This window comes from Macrobrachium rosenbergii, chromosome 45, assembly GCF_040412425.1.
Source record: "Macrobrachium rosenbergii isolate ZJJX-2024 chromosome 45, ASM4041242v1, whole genome shotgun sequence".
Taxonomy (NCBI): Eukaryota; Metazoa; Arthropoda; class Malacostraca; order Decapoda; family Palaemonidae; genus Macrobrachium; species Macrobrachium rosenbergii.
In genome coordinates this window covers 33,100,690-33,125,114 of record NC_089785.1, presented here as the reverse complement: position 1 = coordinate 33,125,114, position 24,425 = coordinate 33,100,690, and the positions used below count along the sequence as shown (strand labels likewise).

The 24,425-nt window shown below is 40.7% G+C and overlaps 1 long non-coding RNA gene across 1 annotated transcript; it reads right to left on the bottom strand.

Moving 5' to 3' along the window:
- Positions 1-11,437: 11,437 nt before the first annotated feature.
- On the bottom strand, positions 11,438-24,425 carry LOC136829695 (uncharacterized). The gene is made up of 2 exons (XR_010850450.1): positions 24,193-24,425; positions 11,438-12,464 (listed from the first exon to the last, which is right to left on the bottom strand). It is a non-coding gene; the product is annotated as an uncharacterized lncRNA (long non-coding RNA).

Genomic DNA, 24,425 nt, shown 5'->3' with positions numbered 1-24,425 from the left:
ATCACCGCTGTTCTATGCCGTGATTATTACTATGGTTCTTATGTTCATATATAATTATTAAACTGAATTTCTGGTTGATCTTATGCGAATGTTCGGAAGTTTCAAACTAGGCAGAGATTTACCGCTGTCAATTTTTCATTCCGATCGACGCAAAAGATTCACTGCTTCTTGAATATTTCGTTCTGCTTCGTTTCCCTTCTGCTACAGTGTTGATGTTGTATTGGTGTTTCTAGTGCTGAAGACCGTCTTGAGATTATTTGCGCTGTTAAATTGAGAGTTAGTTTCAGCGCCGTCACTGCTCACTCTCTGTAAATTTCTCTAGGGCCGTGAACTTTAATGTTTTTCAATTGTGCGCTGGGCGAAATCCTCCGAAACTGCCACCAATTTTGTTATGCCGTGAGTATTTCTTATTTGTATTGTATTGCACCACATATGAACGACCGTGTCTGTAGACTTCACTTGATAGTAACGCAGGGGACTCGGTAAGTTAGGTTGAAATTGTCTATTAATAATTTTTCATATATCAGGAGGGGGTAAGTATTCTCCAGGCACGGTTTTTCATAAGTTTTATTCTAACTCTACTATATCACACGGCCAGCCACCCTGGACTTAGAAATTTCTTGATGTTAAGAGAGGAGCGAGTGACACAATCCTACCCAATTTGGTTTTCAAGTAACTCTGGCTAAAAATTGATCAGAATGAACTCTGGACCTATGTTGAATAAAACTCCGCCTCCTTGAGGACGTCTACTTTACTCTTAATGGTTCAATCTTAACTCCCACTTTTGGCAAGGACAAATCAGGTCAATTTTGCTGACCTTTTCGCTTCATAACCTATCCTCTAACTCCTCCTTCCTTTCCCACATCTTGGAGGTTTGTTATGGTTAGTCTTCAATTTACTTGGTCCCATGACTCATCATTTTAAACTATCAACATCGTGTCTCTCTCTCTCTCTCTCTTTCATAATCCCTATCAGTGAATCTCATACTTATTCACTGCATAACATAATTAATATATATATATATATATATATATATATATATATATATATATATATATATATATATATATTCTGTATTTATATATGTGCATTCTTATTTATTTCCACTGATTACATTTCCTACCATCAGTATGTACACACAAATATATATTATTTATGTTGTTACATATGATTTTGTTCATTCTTTTGTATACAGTACATACTGTGCTCACGCGATGATACACATTACTGACTTGTTAATGAATATATCAATATTCTCATATTGTAATTATAAATATCTTTATGTATATTTATTTCATTATTTCATTATATATATATATATATATATATATATATATATATGTGTGTGTGTGTGTGTGTGTGTGTGTGTGTGTGTGTGTGTGTGTGTGTGTGTTTGTGTTGAGAGAAAGAGTGTGTGTGTTATATATACATTTCAAAGTTTTGCATAACTTTTGTCGATTGAAGTTCGTACATATAAGAATAAATAAACAAACAAAAATAATTCGATAAATTTCACTTTTCTCTCTCTCTCTCTCTCTCTCTGCAAAATGAACTTCCCCTCTGGGGAATGAGCAGCAATATTTGTGGAGACTGCTTAACTACTTGGGTTTATCCAGTGTTTGCTTGAGGGTGTGCAGTTTATAACATTCGTTAGTGATATGGTATAAGAATTCGCCCTTGACCGCTTCCTTCAGTCTTTCAAAAACTTCGTCCCTTCTCACTTCCTTTTATTGATTGCTACACGGCATAGAATAAGTAAACAAGTTTTCCAACTAATTTCAAAAACTTGCCTATGGAATTAATGTGTCCCGCTTTCTTTAAAGATAGCAAAATGTCGCGGCGCTTTTTTTTTTTTTTCTTTGGTGACCTATGTTCCGCTTTTTTGTGCTACAGAAACAAAACTGTCCCCATTTTAATGGAATAGCACTGATATTTTGTTTAAATTTGCCATTTCACTAGCTGGTAACTTCTATCGTCTTCTTCGACTGCTACGATACCCATTGAAGTGAATTAAAAGAATATTGTAGACTGTAAAGTGTATAAAGTGCAGCTGCTGATGTCGGCAGAATAAAGTGCCGAGAAGAAAGTCACCGAAGGTACGATGGTAGTATGTTTATATATATATATATATATATATATATATATATATATATATATATATATATATATATATATATATATACAACACGTATGCTGATGGACAATTAAGAATTGCTCTTCTTGTACATATTTATTTCCCGACGTTTCGTAATTCTCATATTATAATTACATCTTCAAGGGCTCTAAAATGGAAAAAAAAACATAACATAAAACTCAAACTGAAAATTTTTTACACATAAAATTATACATTTAAAACAAGATATATTAAAATATACAAACTATAGGACCAACCTTCCACCAGAGTAAAAGAAACATAAATGGAAGGAAACTAACAAATAAAATAGAGGAAGAGACACCTTAATGAAGACGAGAAAAGGGGAGTGGCTGTTGACTGCCTGTTTAATGGGGGAACCAGTTGTTTGATCAATAAGGACTCTAAAATGGGCAATTCCTGAGTTTTGGGTGTTTGTCCGATGATTTTAAAATCTTTATTTTCAATGTATGTTTTGCAACTTTTAGCATGAGTTCTTATATGAGGATGCTCTGGGTTCGTGAGTCTGCTGCCTGTCCGGAAACTGACCCCTCTGTGACAGTATGTGTAGGTGGGTGCACAAGTCTGTGCATTAACCAAATATGTACTTACATGAATTTATGTATGTTTGTCTTTGTCTATCTACCTGTCCATTTCTATGCATTTATGGAAACATATCCAGTATGTATGTACGTGTACGCCAGTATGGATGAATGCATTTATAGGTGCCTGTATGTAGGTACGTAAGCATGTATGTTTGTCACTCGTATGTATGAATGGTTGCATGCATGACAGTATTTATGTATGTATATAATGTATGGTATGTTAGCATGAGTGCATTTTTGTATGTATGTACGTATTCAAGAATGCAGTTTTGTATGTATTTACATAAGCATGAATATAAGTATGTATGCGTGTATATATTCATGTGTGTGTGTGTTTAGCACAGATAATTGAGAAACACGAGTTGAGCAGAAAATTCGTTGCTTTTTGTGGTGATAATACTAACTGTAATTTTGGGGGCCCAGCAAGAAAAGGGGCGAATAATATCTTCAGGAAACTGAATGACTACATTGGCAGCGAACTTATATTTCTACATCTACGCGTTCCAGTAGAAGAGCTGAAAGGGTTCTGTGACTTTGTGGAAATAGAATACAAGCAGTTGCTGGGGTACAGCAAAACCACATGGCTGGCATTAATGCCCGCAGTTGAAATAATAATAAAGCTGTTTCCAGGTTTAAGATCATACTTTCAAAGTCAAAGTAAATGTCCAGTGTTGCTGAAAAAGTTTTTTGAGAATCCACATGCAGAAATCAGCTACATTTCACCAAGTGGTTCTAAAGATTGAATGGGAAAGCATTTCTGCTGTGGAAGTGTTTAGTGCTGTATCTAACTTGAAGGAAACTCTGCATTCAAAAAAAGATAATGTGTTCCTGCCACACTCGGTCAGAAGACTGACTAGTAGCCACACTTGAGCATGAGGGCCTGGCTGAGCCTACAGCTATAAGGAACATAGTACTGTAGTTGAGTTTTACGACACATGTGTCAAGTACAAGGATCACTGGTCAACTAACCTACTTAACCTTGAGTGCATGCAGTGGGTTTCATTGAAACAAGTTCCAAACTGGTCAGACGTTGAGAAAACACTGGATTTTGCTGTTGAAAAACAAATGTTTGACATCAGATTTGACTCGAGCTCATTTGATGAGTTCACTTGTTTTGCCAAGTACATCGCTGACAAAGTAGACGAGTGGAATGAGTCAAACCTATCTATTAACAGACCAGCGGTGGATGCAAATTTTCACTCACTGTAAGGCCAGAGATGTCAGTCACCAACACCTGTCAGGACTGGTTCAGTTTGCACTCTGCCTTCCTAGAGCAAATGCTTCTACTGAACGTGCATTCCCTCACATGAATAAGATATGGACATCTTAACAAACTCAACTGAAAGTCCCAACTCTTAAAGCATTGTTGATAACTAAGATTATTTTCAAGCATACATGTATGGACTTCTACGGTGTGCTGAAATCAACTCCAGAATTATTAAAGATTTCATCCAGTGAAAAGTATGAATATGAAAGGTAAGTAGAAAAATGTTTTGGAATGATTCTTGGATTCTCTGATATAAATATATATACAGTATATATATATATTGCCAAGACCCATATTTGTATTTACTGATATGATATGCGTTAATCATATAAGTTTAAGAATCCTTGTTTATGTACGCTACCACCCTTCCTTTCCTTCTCTCGAGACTCCTTGCTTCTTCTCGTTTTCTGTTTACTTCCTTGGCTCCGTGACTGGTCTTCTTCGCTTTCAGACTGCGGGACCCAAGGTCTATAGATTAATAGACCTTGGCGGGACCTTTAACTTCTCTTGAACTGCTCCTTGGTGGTACCTTTATTTTGTTCTACATACGTGAAGAGTGTTTGTGAAGTATTTGCAATTGTGATGTATTCGTAAGTTAAGGATTCTATTTTATTTATGTAAGAGTTGTGCTGTGTTTGATTAGTGGGAACAGGTGTTATTTGTGTAATTATAAGTCCTGATTATTTCCTCATATTTCATTTACGTTCCTTATTGTTCTGGTTTAATATTTCCAAGTGTCGGTGTGTGTTTGTGTAATGACTCCTCACCTACTCCTAGACTATAACTCATAGGAGATCGTTACATTTTATATATATATATATATATATATATATATATATATATATATATATATATATATATATATATATATATATATATATATATATATATATATATATATATATATATTAATGTCCCGCTTTTTGCAGAAAAAAATCTGGTCGCATTTCTACACTGTTTCGCCGTGTTTAGTACTTGTAAGTTTTGGCCATGAGCCCCTGAGTTTGAGACATTGTCTCCGGCTACAAAAATACTAAATCCTTTGGAGAAAGGAAACTCGTGCTCATTTCTTCGTTCGTTAATTCCTTTCTCAATGAAATTTAACATACATTAACACACAAGGACCACGCTGTCGGGTACAAGAAAAATTGCTGAAAGCTATACAAAACCCCATAAAACTCGAAAATACATGCCTCTAAAAGCTACAATTTTGCACAAAACTTATTTCCGAACAATCAGGCTACACTTTAAATGAACACCAACTGTATCGAGCCCTGGATGGCAAAAATGTGAAGGGATTAATTTAGCATACTAAGGGAACCGGCCCTTGACTTTAAAATGAACGATTTGGCTGCGGAGGTGACGACGTGGAGAGTGAGTAGCTTACCTCAAAGCGATACCCTCAAGATGGATGGTACCTGGTTATTCAAATTAGAGAATAAATCATTTACATCAATACCAGCAGGCAAAACAGCTGAAATATCGTCAGCATATCTACACCACTTTAAGGGAGTATAAATTATATTAGGTAAAAATCGTTTTTCAAAGAATTCCATTTACAAGTTTGAGAGGAGTGGGGATAAGGGGTTGCTCATTGCCATACCAAATATTTGTTGGTAAAATTCACCATTGAATATAAACTTACAATCACAAACGCACAACCTAATAATATGACTTACAGGTAGAGGTAATTTATGATGAATTAGTTCGTTACTAAGATACTCTAAAATAGATTCTATAGGGACTTTAGCAAAAAGAGAACAAACATCAAAACAAACGAGTCTATCAATGGGCAAAAAGTGGTTTTGTTTAACTTATCAACTAAATCTAGACAATTACGTACGTGAGAATCGGAGATAGCTCCAAGTAACGGGGACAAGAGCTTGGTAATATATTTCGAAAGTTTATATGATACTGAGCCAACAGTACTGATAATAGGCCGCATAGGATAATTTTCTTTGTGTTTTTACTAATCCATACAAGTAAGGTAACGAGGGAAATTTTACTGGCAACCGACCTATTAGTTCTTTTTTATCTTTAAGGATTTTTTTCACTGTGCTGATGAAATTTTTTATGACTGGCCCTGTTTTCATATTGGCCAATCTAGGAAGGATTTAGATGTACGTATTAAGCAACATAAGTATTCAGTCAAAACTGGACAAACATCCAATGCTATATTCATTCATTTAAGTGAAAACTCTCACAGGATAAATTGGACTGAAAGTTCAGTGATTGCCAGATCGAAAGATTTCTCTTCAAGAAATCTTTTGGAGTCAGTCCGCTATTACCCAGCTTACTTCCAGCTGTAATTATAACCTTAGCCCTGGCATGTATTATCTGGACCCCTGTATTAGAAAAATGTTCAAGAATGACCTAAAAGATAAAATCACTGACTTAATTGCAAATTAGTTACCTTATTTATATTTTCTATGTATTCATATATTTAATATAATTGTTTATTTGTAGAAATGTTCATCTTGCAAAAATTGTCATTGTTTACAAAAAATAGAATTATTTTGTTGTACCAGTATTTTTTGGTGGTCAGTCACCCACTTGTGTGACCTTTTAATTGTCCTGTCCCTGCTCCTGAGCGGGTGATCCTAATCCTTTGTAAAACCTCTTAAATATTTAACCGTGTTTTGCCAGTTCTACTAATTCTTCAATTGTGTTGGATTCCAGGTACATAATTTTTCCTTTGTAATTCCCGTCTGTCATTTATATGAGCTTTCTTTGTAACCTTACTTTTATATTTCTTTAGTCTGCTAAGTAAAGGACGACAGACAGTCGAAAGGCCTCGCAGCACTCCAGTGTTTCCCTTTCCTTCGTGGATTTTATCTTTATATATATATATATATATATATATATATATATATATATATATATATATATATATATATATATATATATATATATATATATATATACTGTATATCCTTTCTGCAATTCTCGTGAAACTCCTCCTACCTGTAACCGATGAGATTGAGAATGAGGAGGATGTCATAGGAAGTTCAATGGAGATAGGACCAGAATGTGTGATAGAAAACGAGTCTTTAAGTTATTTGGGTGATTCACAGCACATAAGTTTAGGAATAAGTGTCCATCTTCAGGTTCAGGTGATATAGATGGGGCAAGTGAGGATTGGATCTCATATGCAAAGAGAAAAATATTATATAGACCTTCTGTACAATTTCAAAAAGATCTCCAACGTATGCTGGTATAGTGGTTAGTGTCTTGAATGTCTCTGAGATGTCATGAGTTCGCGCCTCCCCCCGGGCGATGAAAAATCACTGGCTCTGTATCATGATCAGTTAATGCTGCTGTGTGGGGTCTGTGGTGGGAGGTTGAAACCAGCATATTCTTTGGAAGCTTGTATTTCAAGTCAGTGGCCCGTGGCCCCTTTGGTGGGCTTGTTCCATATGAATAGATTCCACCTGCTGAATAAATAAATAAATAAATGAAAGAGTCACTCAAAGCCTTCCACGGAGAGAACGCTGAAGCCGGGGGTCATGGTAGTTCAGTATTAGTCTTCTCTATAATTTCAAGGGCAAAAATGCTGATGTTCCGGAGGATATAACCAGTAATTTTTCAGATGCAGAAATTATTTTAGAATAAAAATATTGCATTCAAAAAGAAAACAAACGGTAATAAATTTTTTTAATAGTTCAGTAATTTTTGATAAACATTTGAGAGAATTAAGGCAGTGATAAGGGAGTGTTAGATGAAATACAATTGGAGTTTGTATAATTTTCTTATGTGCCCTTTCCTTGGGTGTTCATGTCCAATGTTCACTTTGTATTTTATATGTAAGTTTTTGAAGAAATAATTATGATATTAACATAAATAATGCTATGAACTTTAAGAGACCCAGGAAGTCGTGTGAACGCTCCGCACGCCAAGATCTTGCCGCCCTCAAGCTAGTCATGTGACGTCACTGAGCACAGCCAGCCTCCCGGCACCTGTACTCACGGTGATTCACCTTATCTTTTTACATCTTGTTATACTTATATTTTTAATACAAGAAGCGTTAATTTGTGTGTGTGTGTGTGTGTGTGTATGAGTTATTTTAATGTCTTTAAATTTCTTTTTAGCTTTGAAAGTGGGACAGTTGTGTCTCAGAAACTTCGGCAATCACAATAATAAAGCCATCTGATTTCGACATGCCTGTGTAAAGTCACCAATTCGGCGCCAGGATAGTGTTTCGGCGGCGCCATTAATTAAGTCTCCGCTGAGCTTGTTTTCTTTGGTGACTTCCCGTTTTCTTCAAGCTCAATTAGTCACGCCTAAAACGTGCCAGGTCACGCATTTTAATCATTTTTACTTTATGGTATTTATACGAATGTCACACATTGTGTATCACATGTTTCTTCATTCACAGGCATCAAGACTGTATCTATATTGTAGCTCTGTATGTTTTGTATTGTAATTTGTACTCGTTCACTGCATATTATTGTTTATTGTTTCGACCTCAGGTCACAGTCAATTCCATTGTCTCTCACGGCCCGGCGTCAGTCGGCCGCAATATAAGCTGCCTGGATCTGTAATGAAGTAGCAGTAACCTTTACCTGCTCGTTTCTTTGACACCTTACAGTGGTGACCCCGGGTATCCCGGAGCCATTAGCGGACTCACACGGCGACTCAGTCTTGGCTCCAGGATTTCTCCAAAACGCTCTTAGCGGCCTAAACACGGCGCTGTAACCAGCGTTTGAGCGTGCTGACTCGCCGGCGTACCCCACCAGCGTCACTAAGCGGAACCACACGGGCGCGCGAAAGTGCGTACTGACGCGAGTACCCCACTGCAGTAAGGGGTCAGGAGCGAGCATGGACGCGGATATCCCCTCCTTCATGCAGTTAAACGCGGACCCCGCGGACTCCGAGGTTTACCTACCTCCCATCACAGCCGCGCCCGCCCCGCCGAGGCCCTCCCGCAACTCACACCAGCGCCCGAACACACGACGGCCGGGCAACACAATCGCGGGCCGCCCTCACCGTAAAGCTGCCGCCGTTTACGCAGGGGAACCCATCGATGTGGCTGCGCAGGGTGGAGAGCCACTTCAGAATCGCGGACCTCACGGACCCGAAATCCTACAGGCCGACACAGTGCTCAACGCCCTTCCGGAGGACGTGTACAACAAACTCATCTCGCGAGTACCCGAAAACACACCCTCACATACAGCACCACAAAAAGTTCCTCCTCGAAGCTTGCCCTGCCCATCGCCGAGCGGGCCGCCCGTGCTATCGACCTTGCCAATAATCCACGCCACGACCTCAATCCAAGAGACGCTTGGGGCATGGTCGTAGATCTCCTGTCAATACCAGTCTTGGGTGGCACAAACAAGCGGCAGGAGATAAGCTTCATACGGGAAATCTTCCTTCGCCAACTCCTCCCGGAAGTACGCAACCAGATCGCTCACCCCTACACCATGCCTGTCGAGGACCTCATCAGAGGCGGCACAACACCTCACAGACTCCGTCAAGGCTTCACAGCGGCTAAAACCGGCCACACAGCCGGTCAGCTCCGTCCAGCCTGAAGAGGACGTAGAGCAGCCCGTCAAAGTCACCAATTCGGCGCCAGGATAGTGTTTCGGCGGCGCCATTAATTAAGTCTCCGCTGAGCTTGTTTTCTTTGGTGACTTCCCGTTTTCTTCAAGCTCAATTAGTCACGCCTAAAACGTGCCAGGTCACGCATTTTAATCATTTTTACTTTATGGTATTTATACGAATGTCACACATTGTGTATCACATGTTTCTTCATTCACAGGCATCAAGACTGTATCTATATTGTAGCTCTGTATGTTTTGTATTGTAATTTGTACTCGTTCACTGCATATTATTGTTTATTGTTTCGACCTCAGGTCACAGTCAATTCCATTGTCTCTCACGGCCCGGCGTCAGTCGGCCGCAATATAAGCTGCCTGGATCTGTAATAAAGTAGCAGTAACCTTTACCTGCTCGTTTCTTTGACACCTTACACCTGTCCTTCGCCCACTTCGCTTTTAATGAAATTTTTAGGAACTTCGGGAAGATTTAAATACTGATGAAGGTGAGATCAGGCTAAAAGAAGTTAAGGCAACAAAACAATGAAAGAATTATAAGGGACCTGGAGAGGATGGTTGATTCCCGGAAATGTTTAAAGTGGAGGAAGATAGATTAGTATTTGTCTTAAAGATATTATTCAATGAGATGTGGGTGACGGGGATAATACCATCAGGTTGGAGGAATGGTGTGATCATTAAAGTTCCAAAGAGAGGAGAATCGAGTAGGTGTGGTGATTGGAGGGGAATCGCTTTGTCACCTGTAGCCTTGAAATTTTTCAGTAGTGTTGAACATTAGACTGGAGCCCGTGGTTGATGGTACTCTGAGGGATGAACAGGCCGGTTTTAGAAAGGGGCGGGTTGCAGCGATCAGATCTTCATTTCGGCATTTATCGCAGCAAGGTAATGAAATGAAAACTCCGTTAAGTCTTTGTTTTATTGATTTCAAAAAGACCTTTAATGGTATTTCGAGACGCACTATGGGAAAAATAATGAGGCATTATGGAATACCAGAAAAGTTTGTGAGGGTTATTATGAACGTGCAAGAGGGCACATCTTGTAAAGCGACGTTGATGGTTGTTTGTGATCCGTCTGAAGTTAAGCCTGACGTGATTCAAGGTGGCATTCTGTCTCCTCTGTTGTTTTGTATTGGTCGTGGATTACGTTACGAGAAGGGTTAAAAGAGAAACGGTTGCAGGTATACTCTGGCGAGAAAATGGTTAACTTCTGGACTTAGATTATGCTGATGATATAGATTTGATCTGCGAGTGTTGGGTTGTATAGTGAGTGAAGGTCGAAACGTTGGCTTGGTTATTAATAGTGGAAAAACTGAAACCATGAATGTGAATATTGAAAATGCACAGGACTGTCTAATTGAAGGTTTGGTTGTAAAGCAAGTGGATAAGTTTCAATATTTAGGTACTTATTTAGATAAGGACGGTTCTCTGAGTACATAATTTATGGAAAGATTAGAAAAGGCTCATCAGGCAATGGGAATGCTTCAAAATATTTGGAATAATAGCTGTTACTCTGCCCACACAAAAATCAAAATGTATAATTTACCACCTACCCACCTTCTGCTCTCTCTCTCTCTCTCTCTCTCTATATATATATATATATATATATATATATATATATATATATATATATATATATATATATATATATATATATATATATATATATATATACATATACTGTATATATTACTTCCAGAACACCGGCCATTGGCAGAATATACAGGAAAGGGCATCAGAAGGAGACGTCTTGCAGCATTTCATCTAATTACTGGCAACGTTTCGAGGCCAAGCCTCATCAGCAGGTTGAAACATACAAACATTAAATAATAGAACACTGACTCGACTAATGATAAAAGGTAATTAATTTAAAAAGAAACTAAAAATAAACAAAATGGGAATGGTAATTACCTTCCTTTTTTATCTTTTATTATAAAGGTAACAGTATCTGTATATATAATATACAATATTACATATAATCTCAATAGCACTAATAACTATTGGAGGAGGATGATGAATCAATTCCTAAATAAATCAATAATAATTAAAGGAATATTTTTCCCATTACACTGACAGACCAGTAAATTCTAACATTCAAGTTGCTAGTTGGTACACTCATATAAACGACCAGAAAGTAATAATTTCACTTTCAAGACACACGAAATGTGACCGACCAAAACTCTGCCAAGTTCCACCGTATAGATGCCTTCGTCTGACTGAGGTCGACAAGTCACGCCTAGCCATTCCATGCTGTAACTAAATTCAATGTGTCCATCCGCCTTCCAGACGATATGATCTTCACTGTGAGGCTGTGAATGAATCTGAAATCTGACTGAAACGTTTCTGTTCACTTGGTCGGCATCTAAACCACGCAGACTGATTTTAAAAGAATTGCCAAGGCCAGTGTCTTTCTTGCTGGGGGCATTGTTGATCATCAGTATGACTGGCTTATCACACACACTGGCATCTGGAAAAAGCATGACGTTTTCCCAAAAAGTAATACTGTGTTCATTGTCTTTAATGGCAGGTGTGTTTCCTCGGTGAGTGCCAGTGTTAGACGGCGGTGTCGTAGTCGTCGATTCTGGGCAGGTGGTGGTGTCATCTGACGGGGCTTGGTCAGCTTGTTGAGTTTGCTCACCAGATAGATGACCAACTAAAAATACTGATACTATCATTATAAAAAAAAATGTTATGAAGAGAATAGCAATGCGTTTCCACCATTTTTCACAAGCTTTTCTCAGCCAGTGCTGCTCATTTGGGACCATATGGCGAGTCACCAAGGTTCCCCGCAAATTTCCTGAATGTATAGGCAAATGGGGAGAGGAAACGTTATTCTTCATTTTACTGAAGGTTTGATAGAAACAGCAGAAGTGCAGTCGCCGAATCCAACAGTCCAGGGGCTTCTGCCAGGACCTGAAAATAAAGAGAAAAAAAGTTTACTTACTTAAAGGAGCTAAATTGACAGACGCGATTTTCCAGTGTCAAGTTAGCTGACATTCGACAGGTTTAGCCTCAGACACGTGTTCTTATTTTGTATGTATGTATATGTATGATTATGAGCACATTAACATGTGATTCGTTCATCAGACATCACCACAGATGAAAACATTAGAGGCTGGGCATAGGTCCTGACCAGCTTTTATTTCCAAGCCATTGATGAAGGACTGACACATAGCAGAAAACAATGTGCTACAGAGACATATGGACAAACATGCAAAACCATTTGAGGCTACGAATCCACCACTGACAGGTGTCACAGGGGGAAGGGCGACAACATTCAATAGTGCTAGTGGTAGAAATCACAATATTCAAGGGGCAGTGCGGTTACCACATAAGTTAAAAAGGGAAGGGGAAAGGGGTGGTGGTAGAGGTTTGAAACCTACCCCATTGTCTAAGTTAGGTCAAATGATGGCCACATGCCAAATTTTGTCTAGAGCGGGCAAGCGGTTCGGATTTGTTATAGCACACAAACACACAAACATTCACTTTTATAGACAAGGAGGCCAAACATTCAGAAAAGTGCAAAATCTCATCAAGCACGTTTCTCATCAGGATACTTCTTTATCATTTTCCTCTTTTCAAATTGCATGACCTATTTTCCCATATTCAGGTCAAAGACGCGCCCCAAAATTTTCGTTTGTCATAGGTGCGCCCGGAGGTGGAAAAGGTTTGAGAGACATTGCATACTATTCAATTCATAAGCGAATCCCACAGGAAAATGACAGGCAGAAGTTCAGTACCAAGCGCTTTCACGTTTATTAACGCATCGTCGGGGCACGAATGAGACACAGATATAATGAAGGTTACAAAGTAAACAAAAAGAACAAGAATACCAGATGGTCAGTTGTCAAAGGGTAATAAACAGAAAGATAATCCAGGATAATCCGGGATCGAGCTGTCACAAACTGAACCCAAGACCATACAACAAGAAACACTAAAGTTTAGGCTTACAAAATCTAAAAACATGTATAACCTTGAATACCAGATGGTTAATTGAGCGGTCACAAACCAAATCCAGTGCAGAAACATGTGTAAAAATGAATATTAATTTTGCATATATTTATCAACAACTTTTTTAATTATGAAGGCATCAAGTTTAAACAAACCAAGACTTAAATTTAGGACACTTTCATTATTTGACTTGATAAAACAAGATTCGATGATATTCCTTCTAACTGTGTCATTCCACGGGATTAAAGGTCTTGCTTTACTCCAGTTAATAGGATTATCTAAATCTCTCACATGTACGAATAATGCATTCGATATTTGACCAGTTCTCACAGAATATTGGTGTTGTTTGATTCGTTGTGAAAGAGATTTTCCAGTTTGTCCATAATATATTTTATCACATTTTTTACAAGGAATTTCATAAATGCAGCCAGAAATATCTTTAGGAGAATTTTTATCACTAAACTCTTAACATTAAAATTAATGAAAACAACATTTATGTTGAAAAGCTTTAAAATTCTAGGAATTTGTAAAAACCTTTCATCATACGGTAATTTGAGAATATTATGCTTGCTGAATTCAAGTTTGTTATTAGTTAAATAAAATTTTTTCCTGGCTCTTTTCCAGGCTACATCTACAAAGGTCCTTGGGTATTTAAGTTTCAAAGCAATATCATAAATAGTTTTGATCTCAGCATCAATGAACTGTGGGCTATAAACACGTAAAGCCGTTAAGAACATTTCAGAAAAGACAGATAATTTAACATTTTCATGGTGACTGGAATAATAATGAACAAAAGAGGCTATGTTAGTTGATTTTCGAAAGATTGAAAAGGTGAAATTTCTATCATGTCTATAGACAGTTACATCAAGAAAATTCAAAATTTCTTTCTTCCTCTATGGTAAATTTTATAGAAGGGACTAAATTATTTAGCTTAACGAGAAATTCCTGGAGATTTTCGTGAACTGGCCAGATACAAAAAATGTCATCCACATACCTAAACCATATAACTTTTCGGGGCAAAATTCTTGGTAAGAATTTTGTCTCAAAAAATTCCATGTAAATATTGCTAAGGACAGGATATAGCCATACCAAACTTTTGTACAAAAAATTCCCCATTGAAACAAAATTTACTATCTTTGATGCATAACCTTATAAGATTTGTGATGTTTGCTACAGTAAAGGGAATGTCATAACTTTCTAATTCTTCTTCTAAAAATTCCAGTAAATCATCTACAGGCACTTTTGTAAATAAAGAGACAACATCAAAACTAACCAGAGTAAAATCAAATTTCAGATTCAAACTATTTAATTTGTCTATAAAGTCGACATTAATTTTTATATGCGTATTAGAAATGTTTCCTACCAATGGCGTAAGAATTTTTACAAGCCATTTAGATAAATTATACGAAACTGAGCCTGCTGAACCAGTGACTGGTCTGATAGGGTTATTGATTTTGTGTGTCTTGACTAAACCGTAGTGATATGGTAGGGAGGAGCACTTGAGTGGTCAACTGTTTAATTAAACGGCCAGAGCCCTTAAAAATGGATTCAATTTATTGATTACAGTAGTTGTACCTTTACATAAAATGCTTCATTATTGTGTTTACATGTTCTAATAAAGAGAACACGGAAGAAGGGGTTCATTTCACAATTTTCCAGAACACGTGGAAACGAGAGCCATAAGGCTAAAAATATTCATGAATGCACCTGGGATGAACATGTCGAACCCAGACGAAATTCTTCAACTTGGCAGAAATGACAAAATCAATGAAGGTTCTGGGAAGCAAAGGTCTTGACCCATTTCAAAAGGGACTGCTGCAATAATTTCCCCAGTCTTTGCCCAAATGCTACAAACTGTAAAAGACAAATTCGATATATCGTACACAATAACATACAGACTAAATCAAGATGGACTTGAGCATTTCTTTGCCTGCCTCAGCAGTTGTGTCTTCCCCAGCTGTCTGGCATACAGTGGGTACTCCATCTGACAGCACAGGTTCTAGATAAAAAACATCCCCATTGGATAACAGAACGATTTTTCTGGCATATTTTCACGAGTTTTCAACTAATTTAATGGCGGTTTTGCTCCGAAACAATAGTTGTGGAGTCAGGGTACCGATACCCTGACCCCAGAACTATGCGACGAAAGAAGTCAGGGGAAACTCAGAAAATTTAGGCGAGGCGTAAAACTGAGTTTTTCCAATGAAATTCACTATCTAAGTTATTCGTCCTTTGCGCATAGTATTTATGGGGTTCAAAATAACGAGAATGCAGAGCTCTCTTCAAAAGTGTTGGTCACAACTTCATATTGCGTTTGGCAACTTATGAAGCGACACCGGTCACGTGTTTCCATCGGAACAAAATCTGCTTTTATTACCACATGATGATATGAAAGACATCCTCCATCTTCTTAAGAAATCTGGAGTTATGTGGCATTGACGAATAATGAAAATAGTGAAACGTACTTATAAAGAACTTCCGACAATATCAAAGGGGAGTACAATAAATTCCATGCAAGTGCTGAGACAACTCTTACAATGGTCAAACTGCTAAATCACCGGGACAGCATACAAAATGTGTAAGTAAGACTTGCGCAGGTGAACATTGCTTTTTGGTTCATGTTAGTGAAAACAGCCATACATACATTCAGGCGGGCGGGAGCAAAAGAGAAGGCTTCATCTGATACTGCACGGGAGAGGAATATCACTGAAAGTTGTGAGATATCATTGAAAGTTATGGCCACAACATGAATATCAGTCAAGGCACGTATAAACTTGGCCCTGTAATTTCAAAAGAAACTTCTAAAACGTTTAAATTTTAAGGGAGGCTGTAGATATGTAAGGAAAAAAGGATTATTATGTTTGCAAACATAGCACAGGGCCACTCAGGGGCGTTCCTAGACATTTTGGGGCCCGGGGGGGACTTTCCCATTTGGGGCCCCTCTTATGGGGTGGGGGGGCGAGCCAAAGCAGCTGGGGGGTTCGGGGTGGAAATTTTTTAGAATATGAGCAATTGTAGGATCATTTTAAAGGCACTTGTAAATGAAAATTTCAGAAATTTACTTGTCCTGTCATAGCAGCAATGGTTAAATATCGCATTTTGTGGCCCCCCTCACTTTGGGGGGCGGCTTCAAACAGGCTCCCCCCCCCTCAGGAACGCCACTGGGACCACTAACACTATTCCCCCTTCCCTTTTGGCACCCGTCTGGCTTGGGTTCGTAGTATCCAACGTTTTCGTTTGCTTGTCCGTCCTGTCTGTCTCTGTGGTATATATATTTTTTTTGTGATTTCCACTACGAAGTCTGTCCTTCCTTCTTCAGTGGCTTGGAAATCAAGTCGAAACCGGTCAGGACCTACACCCATTCTTATTTTTTTCACCTGTGGTGTTTATATATATATATATATATATATATATATATATATATTTTTTTATAAATATTACTGCTGTTCGCCCTCGATGTAGTTAGGTGTAGGAATATTAGGCCAATTGACCTCGACAGAGAACATCTCTGCCCGCCGGTAGGGTAGGCAATTTAAAATAACAATCACCGCCTTAGACAAATGGCGCGCATAGGCTGGAAAGTTTGTAAACAAAATATGTTAGGGCATTAGGGACCTAAGCCTCAGAGAGGGTTTACGCTCAATGACCCCTAGTTATGGTGGCCCTTAAGCTTTATTCTATGCATTCGGCGATGCCTTTGTCAAGGTACCGGATTGCTCGGGCGTATAGGTCCTCCTCTGGAAGAACGCGAGGTCGGGGTCAGTCAGTGAGAGAGATTCCAGCGGTCGCTGAACCAGGGTGACGCTGCGTGCGTGCCCGAACTTTATTCTTTATTACTTTCTCTCCTACGTCTATCTTAATTAGTGAATTGGGAAGACTGCCAGAATACGACTCCTGAGGTCCCTCGTTTGCGCAGCGAATCGGCGTTCACGGTAAGTCCGATTCTTGTTGAAGCTTTGCCCGATTGACTAGTACTTTTCTGTATTTCACATTTTTCTTTGTTTTCTTCCTTCAGCCACCACTTAGGGTATATGTGTTTACGAAGTCTAGATTAAGTCAAATTATTTTATTGTTAGCTTCAACCCCATTATTCCAGTAAAATACCTAGGATTTAGGGTAAGCAAAATCAGGTTAAATCTCGATGCTTTTGTATGCCTCGCGTCCGAATGTTTGGAAGAACCGTTGCGTTTAAAATCAAATTCATCTCAAATATTCTTTGTTAAGGTTAATAACCCTTAACTGGCGACCTTTGGCTAATTAACGTCTGTCTTTGAGGTTAACTTTTGGCTTCAAGTGACAGGTTACGTGTAATCTTGGTTTGCAGGGCCGTAAAAATTACGTAAATTGAATAATACATGATCAACCAAGACCTCCCACACGTAACATTGGCGACCTTATGTAGAATCTAAAAGTACATTTTAGAGAAAGAATCTGGAGAAAAGGAAATTAAAATTACATTAATTCCAAAAAAAAAAAAAAATAAAATAAAATAAAAGTCAGATATCGAACTCAATTTCATTCTTCCAAACAAGGAACGAGGCATAATAATAAGCAGTAAAGAGAATAGTATAACAAGTGTAGCGAGAATTAGCGTAGGAAAGGGTGCAACTCGAGAGCAGAGCGTCATAATTTATAACGTCTAAGACAAGGACATTACCGTGTTCGGATCGTTGAGTCAAGTCGTTCAAGTAACGAATTCAAAGGCCGAAATCGCGGAGCCCAGTTCATGTACACAAAGTAATATACTAATCGCGTCGGCAATTCCGATCGTTATTGTTTGCATATAGCGGAATCATTCAAAACCGTGTCAGTGAAGTAGCAAACGAACTGAAATAGTAATTTTACAATAAAGGCACCGTTCAACAACGTAAATTTACGCAGGCAAGCTAGCATTTCTCTTTTCATTCTTTGTTTAATGTCCGGGTGAGAATACGATAACAAAGACAAAGTTGTTTGGTAATTTAGTTTTCCATCCGTAACGTAAAACACTATGCATGATTGGTATATTTAAAGTAAAATCTGGATACCTGCATTTGTTGCGTTGTTTTGAATTTGTTTGAAAAAGAAAATACCCGCCATCTTGGATCCCTCCGCCATGTTCGCTGGTTGTTTTGAAATTGTTCGAACTGTTTGTGAGAGAACGGCCATTTTGGGGTTTCCTTCGCCGGCCGAGGCTGTTTTGAAATTTAGGCCTAACGGGACCTTGGCCGCCATCTCAACGACCTTGTTATTGTGACCTCTGCCCGAGACACTCTGGGGGGGCATTTCTTTTTTTTTTTGCTTTTCGTAGCGAACCCACCTCCTAATATCTTAGCTAGGAAAAAAACCAAAAGATAATTTAGGCAGGGAAAGTTAGGCCTTAGTTAGGAGTAATAACAAGTTCCTATACGAATACCTACTATAAAATCATATAAAGAAAATTTACAATTTTACGATAAACTTTTGTGACGTCGGCTCCCGGGAAAATTAAGATAATAAAGTAATCCCTAAGGAAGCCAAGACGACGCATCTATATCATTTTATTAAGATCCATGCCATTGTGCATGTATAAAATCTTTGTTTACATGTTCTTAAGCAGCAAGAAATTAGCTGATTGAAAATCTCTCTCTCTCTCTCTCTCTCTCTCTCTCTCTCTCTCTCTCTCTCTCTCTCTCTCTCTCTCGTCATTCAAGTAAGCATTCCTAACCTAAGTGTACGTGACCCTCTTCAAAGAAAGAACGGCCGACACTAGGCTAATTAATTCGAATACAATAAGCCAAAAAAAAAAAAAAAAAAAAAAAAAAAAAAGAAACACCTCTGTCCCACAATAGATGAGGACAAGTTAAGAGTACTTACGATACAGTGATAAACTGTCGGTCACGAGTGAGGCCTGCTATCCAGACCGAAGCAAACAGTAGTTTTCACCCTCTGAAAAAAGAAGGGGCCAGCCGTTGCCAGTACTGGGACCAGCCACTCACGAGGATCTTTAAGAAAAAAAAAAAAAAAAAAAACCCAAATTCACTTTATTCCACAGTGCCAATAATTTGCAGCACTCATCACTGGAATAGCTTACTTCTCTATCTCTCTCTCTCTCTTTTACCTTCCCTTTCTCTCTCATTCGATTGTTGCACTCTGCAGGGGGTGTAGAGTGCCTTTCCTCCCATATAGCCTAGTTGGACTCCAGTAGAGGGTCCCTAGGAACACATTGGCACCATAAGTGCCACCAAGCAAGAATCCAGAAAAATAAATAAAACAAAACAAAAGGGAACACAGAAGAGAAAGTTCTTCTGGAACCTAACCTGCACCAGTGCCTAGGGATACTGAGTGCCACCAGTGTGACCTGTACACGGCACACCCAAACTACAGTGCCACCTTTTGAAAGGGTGCCACGTCATTTGAAGAGACACTTCCTCGCTGCCCAAGTACGCCCGTCGACCCGGTTAGACGCCCTTCCCCACCAGAACCATGGCAGCAGAGCATTATAAAACTTTCCTGGGGCTGGGGACGGCGGCAGGTCTCACCGGCTCGGAACTTACTACCTGGGTTAAGGAGCAAGTGGACGACTTGGCCAAGCGGGAGAAGGAAGAAAGACTCGAGCAGAGGAAGTATGAAGCCGAGCAGAGGAAGTATGAAGAAGAACGAAGGGTGTATGACGCCGAGCAAAGGCAATATGAAGAAGAAAGAGAAGAAAGAAGGAGACAGCATGAGTTAGCCTGCAAGGAAACTGAGTTAGCCCTAAAGGAGAAGGAGCTCGAGCTTGAGAGAGCGAAAATGGAGAATGCCGAAGCTATGGCTAGCCATCAAGCCTCCAGTTCTACACCTGCTGCATCAAACGCTCCAATTTCGAGCATCAATTCCCTAGTCCCCAAGTGGACTGAGGACGAGCCAGAAGCATGGCTGGAGGAGATCGAGGCTCTTTTCGATAACTACAGCACCACGGAGACGGAGAGAGCCTTAATACTAGCCAAGCATATGGAGGGAAAAGCCAAGGCAGCGCTTCGCTCACTGGAGAAGAGCCAGAGAGGCAACATGGCGGAAGTTCGTAGAGTCATTACAAAGGCCTACGAAATAACCCCAGAAAAATGGAGACAACGGTTCCGAGGTCTTGCCAAGGAAGTCGGCTGGTCTTGGACGGAATGGGCATGTCACAAAACCCAGTCCGCACGCGCTGGTTCGACTCCTTGGCCTGCACGACGTTTGAGGATCTCTTCAATCGGACCATGCTAGAAGACCTTTTCCAATGTGTGCCAGGGCCCTTGCAGTATATCTTAACGATAAACAGCCCTCCACACTTATGGAAGCTTGTCGCATGGCTGATTCATGGGAAACCTTCAATCAGTCGCATAGCACCTCTCAGAAGCGAATCATCCCTCCAGCCTACCTCTCGAACTCCACTCGCCCGAAGAATGGACTGCCTAGCAAGACCCTGTGCAACTATTGCAAGAAGGGGGGCCACGCTGAAGCTGAGTGCCGATACAAACTCGGCACTAATAAGCAGCCTAACCCTACCAGCCAGAACTCCGCTCCCGATTCATCCGCTCAGCCCTCTCCTCCAACAGTTACTGCAGGCCACCGAGCCCATCCAAAAGGCCCGTGCAGATCCTGTGGGGCTGCTAGCCACTACAATGCTGGATCTCCGGCCTGTCCACATCATGTCCCCACCACCAAATTTGTCAACCTAATCAGCACTTCATTTTCTGCGGCTGGTCCGCACCGGATCCTTACCCCGAGAGACTGGAAACCCAGTACATCTCGGTGGCCCCTCTTCAGAGCACTAGCCTGCCCATGACCCTTCCGGTCACAGTAGACACTGCGGCAGATATTAGCCTGATCGCCAGGGCCCAAGTGCCAGCCGGTGCTGTGGTTGACGAAGAAACGCGGTGGGAAATGAAGTGGATAGAGGGCCACACCATCACCGTTCCCACTGTCCAACTCCAGGTTATGACACCTTGGGGCACGATACCCCACCGCCTTGGCGTGGTAGGTGGAATTCGGCCCGGAGTGGTCTTCTTGTTGGGTCGGGATCTTCTCTGCGGAAGCCCGTCACCAACGCCACTCCGCAGCCACGTTACCTCCTCCACGGAGGCCCCATCTAAACCTCTCAACCATGACAAACCTCCACCTTCCGCCCACCAAAGTGGTCCGCGGAAGGGGCGCCACCCAACCTATTTCAGGCCTAGCCCTCTCCAATCGCGAAGGGCTGGCCCACCAAGAGGTCTTCCCCCTCCGCGAAGAGAGATTCAGGAGGAGCAGTACCGCTGCAGGACGTGCAAGCGGGCAGACCACTCCACAAATTGGGAGGGCTGCCCAAGCAAGCAACGCCCAGCGGACGCCCCCGAACAAAACTCTAGGAGAGGCTACGATCTCCCGCTGGGGCAGGAATCTCTGCCGCAGCCAACCACAAGTCGTCCGCGAGGTAGTGCACCTCGGACCCCTTGTCAGGCATGCCTGACCCTCAACTGCTGCCAGTGCCACTTGCGAGCACTGAGCAGTGCCAGACTCCGTCCGCCACGGACGTTGAGCTACCAATGGAAAAGGCCCCTATGCCGGGTCTAAATCATGAGGCGAATCCTCCTCCGGGAGATTTAGGATTCCCCATGCAGTTGATCATCGCGACTGGAGAGCCTCCAGCACCCGAAACTTCTTCTGTGCAAAATTTGAATCCAGGGGATGAACCCCTGGAGGATCGAAATGGTACCTCTCCCTTGGAAGAACAGGAACTGGCATCCTCGGACGCAGAAGTCGAGATCGCTCTCGCTCCGGTTGTCGCAGCAGCCGGAGTAGGGAGTCCTCCCGCAGCTTTTGCAGTTGCCCCTGGCCGCGCCCGCTAGCCCTTCTGGCCTGTCCCCGGAGTCGGTGCTCTCATCACCTGCTAGGCCAGCTACTGATAGGCCTTGGAGGAAACCGAAGAAGAAGAAGAAGGGGCGGAAGAGAGCCCAGTAGTTGCCGAGCTATACGCTCATCCTGGCACTAGTGCCCTAACATCTAAGAGTGATCCTGGCCCCTTGCCCAGAGAAGGTAGCCAGTGTGATCTCTTCCTTTTATTTGTACCTAGCCTAGGCCACCTTAAAGTACGGTACATCAATTTAGTAACCTTGTTCTTTCCACTTACCACCGAGCCGCAGTAATCATGTAAGTAGCCTAACTTATTTCAGTAATCTTAACTATTGTGAAACGAGCCACGATGCTCGTGACACGCATGGCCTAAGACCTCAGTGAGGCACCCATTTATCATATGAGGCAACCCTCATGAATTAACTAGTAAATTTTAATTGTATTAAACATAAACCATGTTGTAATTTAGTTAGAATGTTAACTCTTATGTTGGTGCTACGGTCGGGTTAGGATAGGTTAGGCTAGGGAATATCATAGAATGTACCACTAGGCTAGGTCTAAAACACATCATGATTGTAGGAGGTAGCCTATAATAACCGTGAGCACCTTCCAGTACTATTAGAATTAGGTAAAGTAGTGAATATAGCTCATATCCTATCTAGGGTTAGGTAGTTCTGTAGCTAGGTAGGCTAACCAGGACTAATCTGCTCAGGGAAGGAGAGTAACCTACGAGAGGCTTAACAGCTTGCTTAGTATAGACCTTCACGCCCGAAAAGGAGTGAAGGCCCTCTTAAGGGGGAGCTTTTATAAATATTACTGCTGTTCGCCCTCGATGTAGTTAGGTGTAGGAATATTAGGCCAATTGACCTCGACAGAGAACATCTCTGCCCGCCCGGTAGGGTAGGCAATTTAAAATAACAATCATTTAGACAAATGGCGCCGCATAGGCTGGAAAGTTTGTAAACAAAATATGTTAGGGCATTAGGGACCTAAGCCTCAGAGAGGGTTTACGCTCAATGACCCCTAGTTATGGTGGCCCTTAAGCTTTATTCTATGCATTCGACGATGCCTTTGTCAAGGTCGGATTGCCCGGGGCGGTATAGGTCCTCCTCTGGAAGAACGAAGCGAGGTCGGGTCAGTCAGTGAGAGAGATTCCAGCGGTCGCTGAACCAGGGTGACGCTGCGTGCGTGCCCGAACTTTATTCTTTATTACTTTCTCTCCTACGTCTATCTTAATTAGTGAATTGGGAAGACTGCCAGAATACGACTCCTGAGGTCCTCGTTTGCGCAGCTTAATCGGCGTTCACGGTAAGTCCGATTCTTGTTGAAGCTTCGTCGATTGACTAGTACTTTTCTGTATTTCACATTTTTCTTTGTTTTCTTCCTTCAGCCACCACTTAGGGTATATGTGTTTACGAAGTCTAGATTAAGTCAAATTATTTTATTGTTAGCTTCAACCCCATTATTCCAGTAAAATACCTAGGATTTAGGGTAAGCAAAAATCAGGTTAAATCTCGATGCTTTTGTATGCCTCGCGTCCGAATGTTTGGAAGAACCGTTGCGTTTAAAATCAAATTCATCTCAAATATTCTTTGTTAAGGTTAATAACCCTTAACTGGCGACCTTTGGCTAATTAACGTCTGTCTTTGAGGTTAACTTTTGGCTTCAAGTGACAGGTTACGTGTAATCTTGGTTTGCAGGGCCGTAAAAATTACGTAAATTGAATAATACATGATCAACCAAGACCTCCCACACGTAACAATATATATATATATATATATATATATATATATATACACGACAGAGAGAGAGAGAGAGAGAGAGAGAGAGAGACTAATGACCGGCAGGTCATAGTTATAGATATTCGCGTCCTTACCTTAATGGAATTGCTTTCGTGTCTCCTGTTCCATTCGTTGAGAAACCTTTGAATAACAAGTGAAATCCGTATCAGGGGAAAGATGCGATGATAAACCAAGGCTAAAACACTATGAAATCCGATTTAATTTAAGGGCCGAAATCACGTGGCACTGGCCCAGTCAGCTTCTGACGCCGAAGTTGAGCGACTCTCCTTTGTAAGTATCAAGCATAGACTGCTGGCACTACCACCCG